The 22,886-nt window shown below is 36.7% G+C and overlaps 1 protein-coding gene and 1 pseudogene across 2 annotated transcripts in view; both read left to right on the top strand.

Moving 5' to 3' along the window:
* Positions 1–22,886, top strand: part of NEGR1 (neuronal growth regulator 1) — an 804,297-nt gene that overhangs the window by 206,196 nt on the left and 575,215 nt on the right. The window lies entirely within an intron of this gene.
* Positions 16,404–19,317, top strand: LOC306663251 (sperm motility kinase 2B-like; annotated as a pseudogene). Its single transcript has one exon. The product of its transcript is annotated as a sperm motility kinase 2B-like (transcript).

The following is a 22,886-nucleotide window of genomic DNA, read 5'->3' as shown; positions in this document are numbered from 1 at the left end:
TATCAGATGTTAATAGTAACCCTTGCTAATAAAATAAACTCAAGTTGAAAATTTTAATTTATAGATTTTCCATGTCAGTGGTGCATAAGAGCTGAATGATTGCTTACAATAAGAACATTCCTTTAAATTTAAAATAAATACTCACGAAAATTTACATCTGAAGAATTCTCAATATATTTCAGAATCATTTATTATTATAAAGGATTCTACAGGTTTTAAAAAAAATTACTGGATTACTTATAATTTATGAAATTCATATTTTCTAATATCTCAATGAAACATGATCTCAAGCCATAATTTATTTTTATATTAAAATGTGCACATTCCTTTAATTATTTTCAATTTATGTTATTTAAAAACCAGGGATTGAGTATAATTTTAGAAAATAGATCATCTGGCACAGCTACTCTTTGGAACTGAATGAACTGTCTTTAGATTTTTACTCTATTTCTGTTCCACTTTTTAAAAATTTTATTTATATACAGGGTGACAAGAGATACTCAGAAATCTTGAAATAGTTTTCTAAGGATTTAACTTCAAATCTCTTATTATTATTAAATCTCATCCCTTGTATGCATGCTTGACATGCTTGCTAAAATGAATGAGTAGATATTTAAAAAGCTAAGAACAGATTGCAGGTGTAAAAAAATATAGCAGGAACTAATCTTCAAGATGAACTTGAGCAGAGGCCAGGAAAAGGTGGATGCTCAATTAAAAGACTCTGAATTATTTTGATGGTAAGTGTAGAGATGGTGGTTAATCATTTCTTGCAATCTGTGTACCATTCTGCCTATTTGAAAATCATAGATACTAGAAGATGGATACTTATAGGTCACATGGACTGCATCCCAACTAGCACTCTAGTGAGACAGCACTGATATTTTTTTCCTGCAATATTTTTTCTTGTTTCTTATTGCAGGCTTTCCTTATCATTTTATTTGTATTCATTTGTATACATTGAGTTGATTTCTAGAAATTTTTCATTAATACTTTATTTTTTTATTTTACATATTTGAACAGTTTTTATTCTGATACTATAAATATATTACATATAGAACTCTAGACATTTTATAACAATACTTTATCATTGAAAACAGGTTTACTTCTATTAAATGGACAAATCTTTTAAATAACTAAAGTTTATTTCATTTATTGCTAAATAAATCATTTACTTGTTTTAATTAATTATAAGATAGATGCCTGTTGCTATAGGCCATTTATCCAGATATTATCTTCAGCCTATAATTTTTTTTTGTCATTTTGAAGTATTTCAGTGCCCTAAACTCAGCGTCATTAAAGTCCAGACTCATCTCTTTGCAATTTATTGTTTCTATTTTTCCTAAGTAAAATATTTTAAAATGATAAACTACACACATACAATTATCAATTCTTACATTATTGTACTTTTAAACCACTAAAGAGATTTCAAAAGAACTTTCTCCTTCCAATTATGAAATAGATTATTTCTATCTCACATAATTCTAATGCAACTATGTTATGCTGAGAGAGGACAAAATTATGTTAAGAAGGCATGGCTAAAAATTCCCTATGAATATGAAGGATCCTGGGAAAATAAACTTAATTTTTGACTACCATGCTTCTTGTTAGGATGTGATAAGACCCCATAAATCTACAAAATCTCCTGATCCCTTTCCCTGAGTACCACAGAATGACCTCAGATATGTATTTTTATGGCATAATGCTTTATTATCTGTATTCTTTTTGGTAAAGAAGAAAGAAAAAAGGAAGGAAGGAAGGATGAAAGGAAGAAGGGAGGGAGGGAGGGAGGAAGAAAGACAAAAAGAAAGAAAACTCTGAAGTGTGTATAAACTTTATTCATAAGCCATTTGTCAAAATAGTAAAAGGTGAACACATATCTGATAATTTTGTTTTGCCACCAAATAATGCTGTTTTAATTATGATTAATCCTTAGAATCAAAGCAAGGTGTAGACTTCCCAAAGGACTATTAAGCATTTGCCTATAGGACAATGAATCATGCCAGAGTTTGTTTCTTTATTGGGTGAGATCATGACTTTATGATTTTTTGGTTGATTAAGACAATACTTTTATTGGTTACTGATTCATCTTAGATATCCTAATCTTCAAACACTGCTTACATAACATCTGGTCCTGTAGTTAGGCATGGCTACAATGGTTTGGGTAAACTTGTTATTTGCATAGCATCAAATTTTGAAACTATTCAAATAATAGTAGATAGAGTTATGGAATATTCAATATCCCAGAGGGAAAAATCATGCCCCTCCTTTATTGGCTGAGGGTATTTTTCTATTTCATTTTCTTCCATTTTTTAAAAAATAAATCTAAGTGCAAACTCTGTTTTATTACATTTACTATTGAACTTAGAGAGTATTGAGGTTTTTTACTTGGTAGGAATTTCTCAACTTTCTCAATTCACTCACCAGTAATCAAGTCTTAATAATATTAACCATCATATATTGAGTAGTTATTATGTGTCAAGCACTATGTTCAGCACTTTATGAACATTAGCTGAAGCTCAGAGAGATTAAATATTTTTCAAGCCTTCAGTGGTAGAAACAGTATCTGCATACAGATCAGTGTGTGGTGCTTCACAGTGCACATGGTAAAGCTTCTTATTTCTTACATCTTTGTTTTAACTATTGCATTTAAAATTTTTTAGATTTCTACTTTTGTTCTTCTGTATCCTTGAGAAATAAGAGGTATTTATTCTTATATGCTTTTCTTTGGAATATGGTTAAAGCCCAACCAAAATTTCCAGAAGTATTATATTATCCTTGCAGGTACTGATGCAACATGGGTCACTGAGCAGTGTAAATTCTACTGTACTATTTCAAGTGCCCTTGCCCAGAAGTCAATATATGTCACATTTATTCCAATGTCATTCAGACCATTTCAGAACATGATGGAAGGCTCAAATTTAAAAACCTCAAATAGCATGTAATTGAAAACACATAACAGTGTGGTTCTGGCATTGCCAACACAGTTATGCTAGCTTTTGACTGTGAGATAGATATGCAGTTCTTTTCAGGGAATTTAGCATACAGTGTGACTTTTACTTATTTTTTAAGTTGAGTTAAAACTCATTGTGAGTTGACTTAATTCTGAAGTCATTTTACAATTATTTGTAGACAAGGTATAGGGAGAATTTATCAACATTTACTTCAACTACATCCTCCAAAATTTATATTCATACGTTCCTGTATGATATGTAACTCACAGTTAAGTGTATCAGTCCAGGCCCAATTAGGAAAACCAAAGCAATGCTATTTCAAACAAAGAAATTTTGATTAAAAAAAAATGCTTCATAGAAAATATTGGAAAGACTGGAGGATAATAACAATGAGTAGCAGGAAAATGCAGAAACTACTAATTCCAGGGGAAAAGTTGTCAAGAGCACTCAGGAGAAAAACTGGGGACAGCTGTGCCCAATTGGACATCTTGGAGGAGGAACCTTCATGATTAAGCCATACTGGGAAAAATAAGTACCAGACAACTGATATTGGTCATCAGGAGTATGAAGTCCACTAGTTTGGCCCAAAACAGAGAAATGCAGACTGGTAAATATATTGACTAGGAATGCTTTGAAAAGTTGGAATTTTATAGAGAGTAGTACAAAACCAGTTGTTTGTTTTTTTTTTTTCCCCCCTAACCCTATCCCTATGTATATTTAAAACCACTATAGGAAGAAGAAATGTTGGGTGATATATAGTACAGATTCTTTGAATTTTGTGGATCATGTAAGATAAACAGAACTGGCAATATTTAGTCAGAAAACATGTCTGTGTTCACAGTTAATGTGTCTACAATGTCTTGGTAAGTGTAGTAGAGAAAAGTCCAAATTTTATTCCCCCAGCTTCCACCCTTTTCAAATTTGTAATCTCTATGAAAAGGTGAGAATGGATAGATGACTTTCTGTTTTCTCCTTTTCCTTATCTGTTGCTTATGTGACTTTCTGAATTTTCTAGAATTGAGGTCAAGGGGAGAGAATAATGAAAATGTTATTCTTCAATTTGTGCTTTTGTGGTCTGACATTGGTGCTCATTGTGCTTGGCAGATGTTCAAAATTCATACTTTCTTGAATATCTTCCTTGGACACAACTGTGCTGGGGATACCAACTGCATTTCTTATCCAGGATGTGCATTCTCTGGCAGAATTCTTTAGGTTTTGTCTCATCCTTCTGTTTTAGCAGGCTCTCCACGATGCAACAGGCAGCTTTCTGAGGTAGCATTCCTGTAAGTCATTTCAAGCTGGCTTTCTGTATCACATGATCTACAAATGGACCAAGTCCACTTGCTCTGGCAACCCCAGGATGTAGAGAAAATGTGTAACATGATCACCTCATTCACTCCTGTTGCTTGAGGAACAGACATAATCTCTTTTCTTTTTCTCAGTAGCTCAAATACCTCATGTGCTATGAGTGCTAAAAGGCCTGTCACCTGACATGAGGTAAGACATGTACCTATCCACTTGCTAGCATTTTCATTTAAAATAAGCAAACCAAAAATTCTCCTAGTCTTTTCCACATGCACCATTTTGTACTCTTAAGTGGAAATTGGGATGTTCCACAAAGTAAATGACTACTCTCTTTGAAGTACTACCACATGTGTTAGATGACTTAGCTTCTCACTTCAGAACACAAGGGTAAACTTGCCATCCCTTTTCAGTCCTTATTCTTTGAATACACAAACAATTGAAGACATAAAACTTCCTTTTTAATGGAATATGTGAGTTCAGGAGACAAAAAAAAAAAGAACTGCTGAAGAAAAGACAAAATATGGGTTAGATATAGTATAGGATATAGAATATGAAATTCTGAACATCTGTACTACAGATATATGTTAGCTGTAAATACAGCAGATATATGTTAACTATATTCATGTATTGAGCACATGAAAAAAAATGTAAACTCTTTCAAAACATTTTAAAAGAGAGCCTGAGGGGATTGATGAAGGAAGTAAGGGACAAATATTTAGGACCTTAAGATTGGGATTCGATTTATTACAAACAAGTTTAAAAAAAGTATTAGTAGTCAAAACTACATTGACATACATGAAATATATTCTAATTATTTTATGTGTAATTTGACTTTAGATTAAATTAATAATATTCTGTAAGGAGATTGAAAATCTCAAATTTGTCTTTTTTAAGAAATTTCGATTAATGAATGCTGGCGCTGATTACTTGAAACACACAGTACTGACTTATGGATGAAACTAAATAGAAACTAGATTATTAATTTAATGATCAGAGAGTGACAGACTGCCTCTGACTGGGATGTCCTTAACTCAAAGTCTTTAGTAGAGAGATTAATGTTAAAAGATCATGGCATTGATATCCTAGAAATAGTTGCAAGCCATAGTTGGAGTTGGATTTAGTTTTTGTCCAAATTTTAAATTGCTATTTTTTACAACTTCCACTTTTATATCATCATAAGTCATCACTTAGTCACTTATTTCATTATGAACCTTGTAATAACCATTGTCTTTCTACTCTCTTGCATGCTTCTGTGTGCAGGAACACACACACACCCACACACACGCACACTCCCAATTTCTTTCCTTTCACTAAGATGCAGAGTTGATGGACTTGTTCTCTGATTTTTTGTCAGTGCTCTTACAGCACTTGCCAATTTAACTGCTGAGGGTTAGCAGGCTGACAAGTTCATCATAATCAGCATCTATTCCATTTCCATTTTATACTCAAGGTCTATTGTTGCCAATTCATTCAAGAAGGTGTTTTTATTTAAGTGGGCTTAAGTGCTGGCTTCTGTGCTCTGTGAATGCAGCCTCAGAGGGAATGATACTGTGGAATGGTTCACTCTATGTGATTCTGGGCTCTTTCTATTTCTATTGCAGATTCATTGGAGATTTTCCTTTCCTCTAATGTAACAAGTGTTTATCTGGCTTGTATTATTATCCTCTAGCACTTTGGCAAGCCATGATGTTAGATTCTGAGAAAGACTATTGCAAAGCCTTTATCATAAGGTATGCTAAATATATGTGTGGCTCAGCAATTATATTACAGAGAATCATATACATAAAAATATTTAAATATAACATGATACAATAATATTTCAGGAAATGAAATTATTGAAGACTTTGAGCATGTCTTGCTATCTCATTTTTTCCTAGCTACATATTAGACATATTCTTTTTCACAGCTGTGTACATTGAATCTTACTTTATGCCTTTACTTCAGAATACACGGGAAATACATTTTTGAGTAAAGTGCTTACGAACAGTGTTCTATTTAATCAGAAACACTTCTTAAATATATTTTTAGAATTACCAGTGGTTATCAATGTAAGTAAAAACTGAATAAATTTTTAGCCCTCTCTGATGATAAAAGAATTCCAGAATGTTGTGAATCTGCAGGTTTCCACTCTACATTCTTAGCACGTTATGCGTATTTGCACTTAATACCAGAAGATAGTCCTTGAGTATTTATTCCTTGATATCATATTCATTCTTCTTATCAAGTTGCTGAGAGTTTCTCTATTATCCTTTATATCCTTCAGGGATTCTGACTAGTAAAAAATCCAAAATCCTCTTTGTTCTCTTGATCACAATATTGAGCTAGTATCCAGGAACACAATTTTATTGTTTTTTTTTTTTTTTTTTTCTTTCCATCACTTAGATGATTCTTACTATTAAATGCAAAATAGATTAATGCTGGAATATTGGAATCTTGAGGAAGTGTGGTTCCTCATTATATTACTGTTTCCAAGAGACTACTTCTAACATATATGCTCTTATGCTTACTTTTCTGTTGCTGCAAGTATTCTAATCTGGGCTTCTGAAATAATGTCTCCAACATCCACTTATTCGTCCTTTACCTTGCTTACGTGGTGATCACTACCCCGATCTGAAACCTCAATGGTGTCTCAGTGCTTACAGGAAGAAGCTAGCCCTCTTAGCATAATATCCACATTCCTTCATGTCAAACAGTCATTATCATCTGTATTCCTCTGAACGTGCACTGAACTGTAATCAACATTGCATGATTTATTGTTTCCAGAACTTTTCACAATTTATTTCACCCCATGTCTTCACTCATTTTGTTCTGTCTGCTTAGAATAGCTGTTTCCTACCTTGTTTACAGGTTCATCAAAGTCTAGGTCAACTTCTTCTATCTTATTTACCCTTCCATGCACTCACATGTATTTAGTTTATATTCCTACTACGGAAGTTAATATAATCTGAGTCATATGATTGTTAGATCTGTGTATTTTCCTCAGTGTGATAGTGAATCCTCAATGACCTGGGTGATGCATCCTTCAGGACAGTCTTGCATTCAGTGTCTTGCACACAGTGTTACATTGAAATCTGTTTTGTTATTAAACCTGTTGACTTATGGAGCATTCATACTAATACCTTTCCTGTTCTTTTTAATGTTTTGTCCTGAAACACAAGGATCTTCAAGCACCTAAATTACCATTGCTGCTCACTAATGGAGTGCTTATCTCAAAAGATTATAAGCTTTTGAAGACTGAAATTCTCTCTTTTATCTTTGTACCCTTGCATTTGTGAGCAGGAATAATTTGCAAATGGAGATATGATGTGAAAGGGATGTGAAAGTAATGTGCCTGAACTTGTATCCTTAGTATCTCAGCTGTCTCTTAGCTTACTGAATAGTAAGACTATTCAAGGTGAATAGCCTTCACCTTGAAGACTACTTCTTAATAAAATATCATGATTTAGTGAGGTATTATGAGCTTCCTTGGGAACAGACCCAGCTCCAGTCTCAGATTAAGCATATTAATCTACAACTTGTTTTAATAAATGTATCATATTCATGTAGATAATGTTTTGAAACCAGATTTTTCTTGATTCGACATCGATTTTTATCCTTGACAGTGTGCATGGAACTACTTCAACCCTATTTATCACCATGAGCATTCAGTAGTATGCATATAGCCAACTTGAAGATTTTTCCAAGAAGAGCACCACTGTACCATAGTGGTTAACACCTTTGGTTAGGGTCAGACTTCAACCCTTCTAAATCTTACTTACCAGTCATGCAACACCTTGACTAAGACCTGATGTATAAAACCACAGTACTTAGAAAATGGGAACCATTCACTAATGCTAGAAAATATATTTAGCAACAGCAGGTTTTAGTTCTTTTATTACAAATAAATGCCACCAGCAGGTGGCAGCAACTTTGAGAGGTGGCCACAAACACTTAAGAATGGTGTTTAGTAATTATAGAAGGCTCAGAGAGGAAATAAAAATAAATGACCTGGCAAATATATTCTGTTTGTACCTTTACCAGTAGAGCTGTGCTACATTGTTATATATTGTGTAGTATCAAATAAAAATGAAATTGTATCTTTGCTGCACATGATGGAAATACCTTCAGAAGTTTGTAATTATTCAGATTGTCAGTCTAATACACAGATATTCATGAAATAGTCTTTTGCTTGATTATAAGCACAAGACCCTTTGATTCTATGGTTTTGTGTAGTTTTTATATAGGTGTTAGAAGAGAAGCAAAAAAAATGGCAAAGAATGATAACCAAGGCCATTGTTTTTTAGGTTGGAAAAGCAGAGCATTTTCCAAGGAATTGCTATGACACAGTTGGTTCAGGGCAACAAGAACCCTCTCTGGGCTAATGGTCTATTTTTATATGCTGGCTCTATCATGTATTATGTATAGGACTTCAGGACACATTTTCTCATTTGTGAAGTGGTAATAATATTGGTTTCATAATGAGATTTTGAACATTAAATGATATAAAAATAAGTTGTTAGCAGTGCCAGGAATATAACAAGTACTCAATAAAGTGTAGCAATTTTTTTAACATGACTTAAATTATATTTTAGTGTTTTTCTATTAAATATCTATTATTACATCTCTTTAGAATCTGTAGTACTTAAAAGTCAGTTTTTTCCCCCCAGATTTGGTGTTTAAAATATCAGAGGTGAGAAAAATATTTAAGGTAAAAATCCACATACAAATTCATTTACAGTAGTGATTGATGTTGCAGTAGCAGGATGCTGGCACAGGTGAGAGCAAAATGCCCAGTACATCATCACCTGTATTCCATCAAACACATCTGATGAGTACCTGAGGGAGTATTGCTTTGCTCTGTAAGCAAAAAATATAAGGTTTGCATCATATATTTTAAATGCTTTTATTTTAGTGTGTTTTCTTCTACCCTGTGATATGTTCTTTGCATTAACACACACACACACACACACACACACACACACACACACATCCCACCTTGTTGCAAAACACAAAAGATTTTACCATGATTGATATCTATAGGTATTTGAACTATTTGCAGTATTTTTAATCTTCTTTTACCTCCCCTCACACCGGAATGAACAGATATGTATGTATGATATATATGTATACATACATGATATATATATGTGTCCTTTTAGAATTCTAATATACTAGCATAATAGAAACACTTTTCCAACAATATGAGTCTTTAATATTCCATCTGTGTAATTTAATATTGCTTCTAATGGAACTCAATAGATGTGCAACTTTTTTTTCTACCATTGCCTAGGAGGGCATAGAACCATATAAACATTTGTGACATTCAGAAATGTTAAATGCTTATTAGGAATGCTTCACATTTTTCCATAGAGGTTTTATATTTCAAGAATAAATTCATATCTCTCTATCCATATAAATAAGTTATATGGAATATCAAAGTCATCAGACTAGGAAGACGGATTGCTGGATTCATTTCCCTCCTGACAGCATCACATTAGTACTCACTAAAATGTACTTATGTTAAATCAGAGTGTAGTTGTAGAAATTGTGAACTGTTGACATGATGTTCAAAGGAATCAAATAGTTCTGGAATAGGAGAGGACAGTTCTTGAATCATGTGCCTTTAAGATTTTCAACTGTGATACAATTCCTTATATTCAAAGTTATTCTAAATCTATCCATCTGTGATTTGTGAAGCTATTACAATACAGTGAGTGTAAATGTGGGAAGAACTCTCCTAACTGAATGACATGAGAAATGTGGAATTCTAATTCTACTCACTCTTCTGGGTCTCTATTGGTTCATATGTAAAATAGGGGTTGTAAAAGGACATAAGCTCAGACAGGTTTTGGGAAGATTTGGTGAATAATTAAGTGCCAAACAAGTATCTGGCTCCTAGACATTATCCATTCATGTTAATGATTTTCATTATTATAGAATACTTTAAATCCTTTAATCATTGACTTTCTGAGGATGCTTCTCCCAAAGGTGCCACTAGGCTCCCTGCCTTCATCCACGTGTACCAATCCTGAAACCTCTGCGTCAGGTTGTATGGAACTATTTCTAAACACAGAGTTTAAAAATTAGATTTTGAGTCTGAACTCCATGTTATTAGCTGTTTGAATTTAACCAAAAATATTTCAGCGATCTAAGCCTTATATCTTCAACTTTAAACAAGGAAAATGATTCTCAACACAGTGAGATCTTGGTGAGATGTAGGCCTCAGTCCTGAAAGCTATTTGTAAATTATTATCATCTACTCTGGTTTCTTACTGCCATTCTGCAATAAAGTTCAGAGAAGGCAGAGATGCCTTCCCCAACTTACTAAAAGGCCTTCTGATCCAGGAAAGTGGCAGCAGTTGTCCACTAAAGTCCTAGTTCCTTAGAACCAAGAAGTATTTTCTATCTGGTCTATCTGTTCAACATTCTGTTTAACGTTGCCACAAAAAAAAAAAAATTTTGTGGATGAAAAGTCAGTAGAATATGTTTACCACAAGAGAGAAGTTGCCATTTAGAGCTTGTGCTTTTCGCCAAAATGGACTACTGAGTTAATTAGTAGTAAACCAAAAAGTAAATACATAAAAACATTCTTCCCTCCCCTTTTCTGCTCATCCAAAAGGACATATGAATTATACTCCACAGTGGGTGATCACACCTGCATGTACAATAGAAACCCTTCTGCTGTTTCCAAGGGCTAAAGAAATAAAACAATACTAGGAAAAAGTAACACACCTGCGTGCTTTTGGCTAGGATTGCTATGTATTGTAAATGGCCAAATGTTTTCAAATAAGAGAATTCTGAAACTAATTTTATATTAAACCAAAAACTGTCATTCCATTCTACACATCTTACTCAAGAGTGCCTCTGCTAAATGGTTGCTGTGATAATAAGAAATGATACAAGAAAATAATTCAGTTCTGGCTCTTTCCAACTTCATGAAATACATCCAGTAACTGAGATTGGTATTCTTTAACAAATAGGACAGCATTTTGTTCTTTTTCTTGTTTAAAGTAAAAATATATGAGAATAAAACAATAACTCATGGCAGGCCAATGTTTCTGGGTAATTATCACACCTTAGAGGATATTTAAAATCTTGAGTCCAAGAAGCTTTATCCAATTGAGAGACAAGTAATAAACCCAGAAGTCCTCTACTAGAGTGCGATACTAATATTATGAAATAGAATTCATACAAAGGAACTCGTAATTTTTGAAATCAGTTAAATGATTAGAACTGGCCAAATGATCATAAGATAATTGCCTATGTTAATTTGATTAGAATTTGAGATGTATGAACTTACTTGAATAAGAAATACTGCAAAAGCTGATGATTAATGTTCCATACTTTAAGAAATAGCAACATTTATGAAGTACACGGCATCAGAATAAAATTCTAACCTGTATAAAAGTCTCCCATTTGACAATGCTTTAAAAAATCTTTCCATTATTGCAGGGTAATAGCTTGACTGTAATGTCTGCTGTTAAAGGAACAAGTGTCTGTACAAATATTAATCTTACATTATTACTGCTAAATATTCAGCTGATTTGAATATTAAAATAGCCCAAAGGCTCTTCAATAAAATATGTGATTACTGAAATAGTGCAGTCCCTTTTATCATTCCAGGCATATCCCATACATATATTAACAGATTTCATACTTGCTTAAGTTAAGTAAATATATTAATTTATAATAGTGGCAAAGCCTGAAGTCTAATTTTGCCCTTTTAGAAATGTTCTTGCTATTATATTTTGACTTTTCTAGTAGATTGCAACAAAATATTGACAGCATAACAACTTAACAATTGAAATTTTGCAGTTTTTTAAAAATTTCTAGAAATGCTGATGTAATTTTAAAGGTATCATCTTAAATAACAATGGCTAACACTTAACATAGCAATTATTGTATACTATGCTCTACCTAGATACTTTGAGAGGGAGAATATTTTAATCCTTGCAACAAGCCTTTAAGAAATGTTCTATCATTATTCTCATCTTAGAAATGAGGAAACTGTGTTTGAGGGTACTTAAGTAATCCACTCAAGGCCACCCAGTTAGCAAGTGACTAAACCAAGATTCTCATCAATGTGGTCAGATTTTGTAGCCTGTGCTCATTTATGCTAAAATGTATTTGATGAAGAGAATATTAGTTAAGCATAATGGTTTTAATAGGACAATCTACATACATGAGAATGTGAGAACAGTGCAAATAATAACATTTTGTAAAAAAAAGATAATTTATGTGAAATGGCCTATTTGTTTTGAATGTGAGTAAACTGAAGGAAACTGATGTAAATCAACTATGATCTTGAGTCTTGGCATCCTATTTTATAACAGGACTCATTTGTGCTGTTTAGACTAAAGAAAACCTGAAAAATGCAGCTAAAGTCCTTTATGTCTGCCTTCTCCATGTTATTGCAAGATTAGAGACACAATAAACAAGGACAGCTCAAGTCCAATTTTAAAGCTGGCAGGTGTTCCGGTGTTCCTTGCAGCTTCCCACTCTGTTACTTATTCTGCACACAAAGTTCTCCTTGGTTCCTAATCCCTCTGTTTCCAAACTTGAAAACTTGGGAGTTTTCTCCATAAGCATTTCAGCTCTTTATGATTCTTATAAGGAGTCAAACAAAATTAACCCATACTCACAAACTCTAGTTCTTAGGAATTTTAGAGTTGTCATACTCAGTTACCTTAAAAAGCCTGAATCAGATACAAAAATGCACATGAGAAGTAAGTCGTCTTCTTGCTTCTTGTTAATGTGGAAGCACAAGGGTTTTGAAAGCAGACAAATCTGAGTTTATTTTCCATCTTTTCTACTTTTTAACTCTGTGGGTTTGGGAAATGACTTCATCAGTCTAAATATGTTTTTTTTTTTTAATCTGTAAATCCAGAGAAAATAATATCTACCTCACTGAGCTATGGGGATTGATTTTTTAAATGCATGTAAATTTCTTGATACATCATGGATACATCATGGGAAACTCCCCATCCTTTTCTTGAATATACCCTGTGGTAGAAAACATACCACAGATTAGCCCTTTAATTAGCCCCAAATATTCCCCCTCTCCAGACCATCTCTACCCGTTTCTAGTCCACCGCTGGATCTTGCTGGGTCTCTGACTCATATAACCCCACATAATTTCCAGAACCTCTCTCTGAACAACAGTGCTCTCACTTGAAAATGAAAGGATTTTTCATATGAGATATTTTCCAACCTCTTCCCATGTATCAAACTTAGTAATACTTTACAATGCTCTCACATTTAAGTCTTTCTTGTTTTGCTATTCATTAACTCTGAAGTCATGAACAATCCACTTGTGATTTTGTGTTTTCTTTCCCCAAAGCTTGTCCTTTGGGGGGTGGGGGTCAACTTTAAGTAGGCAATTCTGCTGATTACCTTTAAGTTAAGAAATGAGATAGGAAGGACCAGGGTATGTTAGAGACTAATTTCTATCCCCCAAAGACACATGTAGCTCAAACATCCCCAGTGAAGAATAAGGTCTCTCTGGTCAGAACTGGCATTGTTAGGATGTGATTACCGAGAACGTGGTCCTAAGGGACCAGGGTAGGCTCAGGGTTCAGCCTTCCTTATGAGGAGGCCAGGGCAAGTTTGATTCAGTGTGACTTAAGTTGTTATGTGACTCTCTTCTCTCCTGTTTGGTTGATGTTTGCAGTGAAACAGTTGAATTCCCTTGCCTCTCATGTTGGGTATGTCATATAGATATTTCTTTGTGCTTCCCATGAGGGTTCCATTTCCCCCGAGATAGGAACACCAACCATCCTGATGGGAACCGGTGGCAGGGAAACATCACGAGTGTAGAGAATGCTGGTGCTGTGCCTCTCCATCCCCACCCCGTCAATCAGTGATGTCACAGGCTAATTTGTACACACTGTGTTGGATACCATAGAATAAAGTTGGGGTTTCCCACTATGTTATTCTCTTACATCTTGTAAAAAACAAAAGTGGCACTGGCTTTTATAATTGTCATGAATTTTCTTTTCCAGAGATCTTTCTGTTTTCATCAGATTTGAGTACACACATCCAATGTCCTTCAGGTCAGCCTGAAGGACTCCCCTCACACAGGCACATCTAGTGGGAACCAACTCTGCAAGAAGGAGGTCAGGCCAGGAGGCCCCAACCATAGGATTGGGAGGTGACCTGAGAGTGCTTCTCCAGCATGCTCAAGGTCATGGTTCACTTCCCAGCAACACACACACACACACACACACACACACACACACGCACACTGGAACATATCTGTCAAGCTGGGCACAATGGCCTATGGCTGTGTGTTAACTTTATCATCACTGTGGCCCAGACACTCAACAAGAGAAGTTTAGAGAAGGAAATGTTCACTAGGGCATCAAGGTTTCAATCATCTCAGTCCATAGATCACTGGCTCTATTGCTCTCAAGGTGAGGCAGCCCATCACGGGGGAAGGGCCCAGTGGAAGAAAGCTTCTCTCCTCAGGACAGCAAAGAGACAGAGACAGAGGCAGAGAAAGGAGGAGGATGGGGATGTGACCCCAGTGAGCCACTGCCCAACTAACCAACCATATCCCACCCACCTAGAGCAACCAGCAAGTCAGTCCATTCAACCTAGGAGGGGCTGAAGGTTACAGCTCTCTCAACCCAAACATTCCACCTCTGAATATCCCTCCCCTAGCACAGGAGCCTGTGTAGGGTTGGGGGGCACCTCACATCCAAACCATCACAGACTCTAATCCTCTCTACTGGGACACCAAGGCAGGAAGATCACAGTGCAAGCCAGACTTGAGAAAATGAGACCATGTCTCAAAAAAAAAAAAGTCTGTGGAAGTCCCTGAGTGGTAGATCACTTCCCTGACACACCTGAGGCCCTGACTTCAATGGCTAGTATGTCTTAAAACACACACACACACACACACACACACACACACACACACACACAAAACAAAACAGGGAAACCCAAAGTAGGGCTTCAGAGAATGAGTTCAAGCCTTCTTCCCCTCCCATCCTTCCAGGACATAGCAGCAAGGTGCTTTGACCTTGAACTTGCCAGTCTCCAGAACTCTGGGAATTTGATTTGTATTGTGAATAAATTACACAGCCCAAGGTTTGTTGTTACAGCAGCAGGAAGGGACTCAGGTATCTGGGAAGTCCTCCATTTTCTCCACATATGGGAAGGACATGTTCTCTGGTTCTAGGATTCTTGCCCGCCCGGTTTTATGTTTCTCACTTTGAACATATCAACCACTGCCTTTGGTGCTCCAGGTGTTCTAGAGTGAAATCCGATGAAAACCTTGTGGGGAGAGGATGATGAGTACTCCCTCTTTCTCAACAAGTGTTAATGCCAAGCTCTAAAGCATCTTAGGGGAGAGAGCATTTTGGGGTAGCATAACCATGTGAGCAAAACACCCAAACCAACAAACAAAAGACAAAACTAACAAACCAAAGCCCAAATCAAAAAACCAACAGCAAAACACCGCAACCACCAACCACCAAAGGCTCTAACTATCTGGAAGTCCACAGGTCACCATCAAGAGCTTCCTGTACTTATGGAAGAAGAGCCCAGTTTCAGTAGCCCACTTATATGGCTGCGGTTGGAAAGCACATCACAGTGGCTTCTTGTGAGGTCAGAGCATGAGATGACCCAGTCACGACTGGGCACAACCCCCAGTGATCACCTCACTTTGGGGCCTCCAGGACCTTTGCCACTTTCATAATAAAAAATAAGAAAGGACCCCAGAAGCTTTTTGTTTGGGGGTTATGGAGAATGATAGTTACACATTCAGAGTTTAAAACTTTTGCATACTCCAGGGTTCTTTTCACTTGGACTCTGATGAGAAACCCTAATCACTTTGGTCTCCTAAAGGCCTCCTCATCTCTACACTCAAAGTGTTTATTCAATTCCTATTTCTTCCAACTCAGAGTGATTGGTGTCCAAGGCTCACATGGTTTTGTTTGGGTTTTTTTTTTTTTTTTTTTTTTAGCTAGTGTCCTTTGTTGGTGTTCTGCTTTAGGATGTTTTGCAGTCAGAGTAGTGAGGTAGAGCCTCAGGAGCCCAGCTCCTGCAACTAGCCGGCCCTCACCAACCACTACCAGGTGGTGAGGGAGCTTGGGCAGGGGGACTTCAGCCAGGTGGTCCATCTCCTCACGGGGGGGAGGGGGGGGGGGATTGGGGGGAGGCAGAGGTGGCAGTGAAAGTCGTGTCCAAGACAGAGGGAAACGAGCCCATCTAGTGCGAGCCTCAGAGGTTGATGGCCCTGGAACACCCGAGCATGATCCAGCTCTTCCAAGTCATCAAGACCCCACACAACATCTATATGGTCATGGAGCATGCAGATGGGGGCGATCTGGGGTGCCGCATCCCCACAGGCCCTGGCCTGAAGGAGAAGAAGGCCTGCGGGTGTTCAAGCAGATCGTGTGTGCCCTGCGCCACTGCCACGACAGGGGCATAGCGCACCTCGATCTGAGGCCAGGCAATGTGGTGCTGGAGCTGCAGCCTCAAACTCATCGACTTTGGACTAAGCATCACCTTCACACCAGGGCAGAAGCTCAACACCTTCTGGGGCTCGCTCCTGTATTGTGCCCCCGAGATCGTGCTACGACAAAAATTTGAGGGGCCCTGGGCTGATGTCTGGAGCCTGGGAGTCACGCTCTTCGTCAGGCTCACAGGGCGAACACCGACCAACACCTGCTGAAGGCCAACACTAACCGTCGCCTTTCCGGCGACGCCCGCAGCCTTATCCAGCAGATGCTGACAGTCGACCCCGCACAAAGGACCACCCTCGAGCAGGTAATGGGCTACCCGTGGCTGAGCCAGGGCGAGCAACCTCCACCGGGTTCTGGCAGCAAGCCGCTCCCCAAACACCCCGATCCCGCCATCATGACTATCATGTTCGACCTCGGTTTTGATCCCTATGATGCTTGGGTGTCCATGGACAAGCGGAGGTTCGATGAGGCCATGGCTACCTACCGCATCCTCCAGCACCAGGGACCCAGGGGTCGGACTGCCAGCCCCAAGAGAGGCCTGTGCACCTTCTCGTGGTGGCGTCTCGCCCGCGCCCCGAGGATACCTCCAGCATCCACCCCAACAAGTGTGCCAGCGAGCCTGCCCATTCGGTGCCTTGTGAGCGGCAGCAGCAGCCTGCGGAGGCCAGGTCGGCGGGGCAGAAGGGCGCTGCCAGTGCCAGCGCGCCCGCCATCCCTCTGCGCTTCTTCCAGGTGGACACAGCCCCTCTCAGCCAAGCTCCCCACCCCCGCGAGACCCTGTGCCTCGCAGGCCCAAGCACCCCGAGCCCAGTCCCTGGATGACCTTCAGCAGGGGGTGGCAGAACGCCCCAGCTCGTCCTCCCAGGGTCCCTCAAGCCAATCCGCTGACAGCCACAGGGACTGGAGGGGGTCCACTAGGAGGATCACCACCTGCCTTTGTAAACTGCTGTTGTGTGTCCTGTATCCGCCGACCCACCTGCACAAAAGATGTCACCGGTGCAAGGAGGCCACAGACGCCCTAGGTACCCACACAGAGTGGCTCCAGGGAATGTGCCCTAATGGGACAGACAGACCAACCAATAACCAGAAGTCCCCGAGCTCTGTGCATCCTGACCCGTGGAGTGGTCACCGGTCAGAAGTGAACTCAAACAGTTTCAGCCATGAGGTGCGTCAACTGGCCCCCGGCCTCCCCATGCGGATTCCAGCCAAGAGTACGTCTGCATCCACCAGGACTCTCCTCTACCCACACCTGCCACTAACTTCAGAGACTCTCCCTGGGACACTTCCCCCTGCCCTGCTCTTCCCTGGCCTTCCTCTTGGGTTTTTGGGATGGCAGAGATGATTCCTAATGAATTTCTCTTTCTCACCAATTGTTTAATAAAATGGATGTTCCAAAAAAAAAAAAGAAAGAAAGAAAGAAAGAAATACTTCTAATTTTCAGTCAAAGTTGCAAGCTGAATTTTAGTATCCGATACATGTGAAATTGGAATGGTACCTCAATAAAGTGTGGTTGGATGCAAGGAGTCCTGCTTTTTTGGACTCCTTGCTTTCTTGCCCTTAGATTCATTCTACCTTTTCATCTTGCCTATTTCCAATGTCTCTACAATGCCTTAAAGAGATGGTAGCTCTTCAATAATATTCCAATATCACAGTAGTATTTCAATGTTTCTTTAAGTGGTTCCATGGTGACAGAATTTCATGAAGCATAATTTTAAAATCACTTCCTTAAACTGAGTGGTGACCTTTACGGGAAGTCTTTCAATTTATCTGGAAAGTTGATGTCAGCTACCTCCTCCTGGTGCTTAAGGCCCAGGAAAAGCCTAGTTTCCAAACAGTTGCAGGTTGCTGCTGTGTTTTTTTCTCTCCTTCTAAATGGACTAGTTATCCTGATAATCAATAGGAAAGCCTTCTAGAACAGTCTAACTCCAATTGCCTCATGTAAACAATAATAAAAACATAACATGATTGAAAATTTCAAGACTCAATTTTCTGAGAGTGCAGAAAGCATAATTGTTTCAAAATGCTGCACAACAAGTTGCTTTCCTTCAGTCTTTTATTTTTTTTTTCTCTATGTATAATTTCATTGTATTCTTTTCTTGGAAAATGTATAGAATGCTCAACTAATAACTTCGTATGATTCCTATAAACATTAAAATGTTCCCATCATACTTTCCAAGGGCATTGAGTGTTAATTAAAGTAACCTGGAAATTTCATTGACTATAACTACCATTTGCTTTAGTGCAAATTTAATTATACATGTTATTTTTTTTCATCTTTTGGCTTTGAACAGAAAATCTTTTTAATGTTAGTCTGTGTGACAGTTGCATTTCAGAGTAGCCCTGGTTGCTTTATCTTACTTGTATAGTTGATAGGATTACTTTTTTATTTCATGAAGAAAAATGCCCATATGTCATGTACTCTTATAATTTTAAGTGATAAAATTTGTTTCTTTTAGTGAGATTTTTGTACACAGTGTAGTTGTGTATGGTATTCGTCTTAAACATGCTTCCCCATAGATATGGAGATAGAAATATTGTATTTCTTGAGCCTTAAAGAGATGGTAGCACCTCAATAATATCCCTAGTTGTGACTACGTGTGAGAATTTTTACATTCCAGATTTTCATTTGTTTCAAGTATATACTAAAGAATGCTGATTAGACATATTTTACAGGTACATGAGGATTGGATTTATATTTTATATAACTGATTGATAAAGTTATATTAATTTTTTCAAATTTCAGCTATTTTCAAAAACATTTCTTAACCCAAAGTTCTTGGAAAAAGAAAGAAATCATTTTTATGGCATGCTTACATCTTTTAATATGAATGAACTTATATTTTATTCACACACTTTTTTTTTATCAATAAACCTATTTCAATTCCCAAATTAGGGCATGAAGACTGAATAGTTTTACGCTATTTTGGCATTCTGACCTACTTCCCTTTTAGCTATTGTTATCCCCTTAATTAGATCATACAGAAACATAATTTTCTGCAGGTTGCTGAATATCTCTCCAAATATACCTTTGTCTTAAGCAGGTTGCAAATAATTCAAATACTGTCTTCCATTTTGTTGCTTATGAATTTTGGTACACAGAGGAAAAGTCTTCAACTTGGCACATTGTTTTCTATTTAAAAGTTTATATTTTCAATGAAATATGCTTATATTGTTCTATAGAAGACTTATCAATAAATTCATCACAATTACTTTGTGGGCATACAATGCTTGATACATTAATAATCCATTCTGTGAATTTCACAGCTAACTATACAGAACTGCTAGCTAGTTTCTGACTGACATGGTTCTTGCTAGGTTTTACTTATATCTTGAACACCACACAAACAATACTGAGATTGTCTCTGCTCTTTTCCTTTTCCTCTTTTTCCTCTAAGTTAATAACTTTCTTATTTTGATCCCTTTTTTCTTTATTACTTGTATTCTTTCTGTATTTTCAAATTAATTTACAAAGTTTAAGAATCACTTTTTGTGTAGCAGTCTATACGATTGGATGATCTGACATTTTCTTTAATTGGTCAATTAAATCATTTCTTTTGTTCTGAACATTTTAGAGATATTAATATTTTCAATTTTTAATTTTTTTAATAATTATTTAATTGATCCATTTCATTGAATTGAAATGTTATTAAATATTTTATTGAGCTCACACCCTAAATGAGGGATATAAGACATGATGTTTACCTCCAAAGAGCTCACACTTTAAAAAGGGAAATAAACACTGAAACTTTGCAGTTTTCAAATTGCTCTAATAAGGAAATACATAGGGTACAGCGGGAATATCTAGCAAAAACATTGAAGTATATCTGGAGAAGGTCAGAATAGTTGACAAAGGCAGAACTATTTGAGCAGAATCTTGAAGGTTAAGTAAGCATGTTCACATTTAAAAGGGTGGGAGAAAGCATTCTAGGTAAAGGTATCAGTATGTACAAGGAGAGTGACAAGAAATCACTTAGTGCTCTGAACTCAGGGTGATGTACTCAGGAAAGTATAATTTGTGGGTGAAGTGGTCAGAGAGCTAGGGAAAGGGGAGGAAAAAGAGGGTTATTTGATCTTTATTCTATAGGCAGAGAGAAATGATAATTGCATGCATTTATTCACATTCATATATCAGACCTCCTAGTATATCAAAAACATGTTTGAATGTTGAACATAATGTGGATTCTGTGCATTTCCATGTGGAAACAGATATTTTGTGTGAAAGTTTTTATCAAGAGTATAAATAAGATTCGTGCATCTGAAAAATTACTTCAGTATAATGTGAAAACAAATTATAATAAGCTTGACACTAGGCTTTAATTTGAAAGCTGTTGTAATGGCTAAGGTAAGAAATGATGAAGGCTTGGAATATAGGTAAACTGGAGTAAAAAAAAAAAAAGGAAGAAACAATTTTGAGGATTATCAAAGCTATTTGTTCAACAGGATTTCATGACTATTGAATGTAAAAGGTGGGGAAACTCCAAGAAAATTAGTATAGATAACTGAGTGAATTGGGAGCATCAGATAATAGGATAGAAATTTCAGGAGAAAAGATGAGAAATAGAGAAATGTTGAATCTGTTAGAATAATGTGTGTATGAAGTATTGATGGAAAATCAAGGTAGAAAAATCTAGTACAATACTTCTCTAAATTTAATGTAAATACAGATTACCTATGAATATTCTTCACCTCTAGATTCTCCACTAAAATTCAACACTGGGCACAAGTTTCTGCAATTATGGCAAATGCCTCTGGGAGATGGTAATTTAACTGTCCAGGTATCTCACTAGGACATTGTTGGATTTGATGCTCACCAAAGATGTGAATTGGAGAGATATAAATACATAAGTTATTATATTACTTGGCTGGAGCTAACACTAGGCTAATGATTTTTTATATAGCTTAAACATTAAAAAAAAACTTTCCTATAAAACCAAATTTGAGAGAGTATTGAAAAGACTCAAATTATGTTACTTTTGAATTCTTTAAGATTTCATACAAAATATATTTTTGATAATTTCTACCATTAACTAATTTAGCCTACCAAAGAAGCACTTTATTTATGATGAAATACATATGCATTTTATCTGGAGTTTAGAGAGTTAATGCATCTATCATATGTAATCAGTAAAGGCTAACTTTTTTTTTAAGTGAAATAATCTCATTCTTATACAATTCAGATGAAACATCTCAAAATATCACACACAAGAAAGCAAACTGGTATATGAAAAAAATCCAAACATACAGACCAAACCAAGTAATGGTACAGAAAATGAAAAGAAACATAAAGCCTAGGACTAATCCCTATGGAGTAAGTAGGTAGAAAAAGAGAAGCTAGCTAAGCAAATAGAGGATTACCAGAGAGCTAGAAATAAAGTCAGGAATTCATCAAATTATTGCAAACAGAAGAAAGAGGGCATTAAGGAGGAATTATAAATAGTAGTATAGCTAAGTCAATAAAAGTAAGGTGGAGTGTGAATCTGTTGCCCTAGAAGTTTTGCTTTATGCAGCTGATAGCCATTGCCAGGACTACCTCTGTAAAGAGAGATAAGTAGATGAGAAGTAGCCAGATCTCTGAAGCTTGAAGATAGAAGGAATTAACAGGAATGAGGGCAAATACTTTCTTCTTTTATAAAGGGGTGTTATTATGAATGGTATAAATGGGAAAGGAGTCATTCATAAAACTCATTTTAGTGTTATATTTTAATTTCAGTATTCAGCTTTGCTGATGACTAGTCTTCAATGTGTTTTGGTGTGTTTTACCTTAAGAAAGAAATAAACCAGAAATAGAGACAACAGTTTTAGTTTCAGTTTTGCCATGATAATTCACTTAATGGAACTATGAAATGTTCAAATCACCCAGTCTAAATGCTGCATGACCACCTTTTCCCTGTCTTTCCATTTTTAATAGCAAGTCAGTTGAGAACCACTTCACAGATGGAGCAAAGATAATACTGTATTTGAACCAATGAACCATCTGCTTTAATTATGTCACTCCTTGAAAGTGGGGCTCCCTTCTTCAGAATGGAGACCTAGTTTTTGGGAGAAAGTACAAATAACAAAATTACACTGCCTTTCTCTTCAGTGAAATATTTAAATACTGCTTCATGAAAAACCAAAATTCAGCAGATGACTCCAGGTTGATCAGAGAAATTAAAACTGCTTTATTTTTCCACTTTGACCC

Source organism: Sciurus vulgaris, assembly GCF_902686455.1.
Source record: "Sciurus vulgaris genome assembly, chromosome: 1".
NCBI lineage: Eukaryota > Metazoa > Chordata > Mammalia > Rodentia > Sciuridae > Sciurus > Sciurus vulgaris.
The sequence above is the reverse complement of the archived record's forward strand: the minus strand, read 5'-3'. Positions and strand labels throughout refer to the sequence as shown.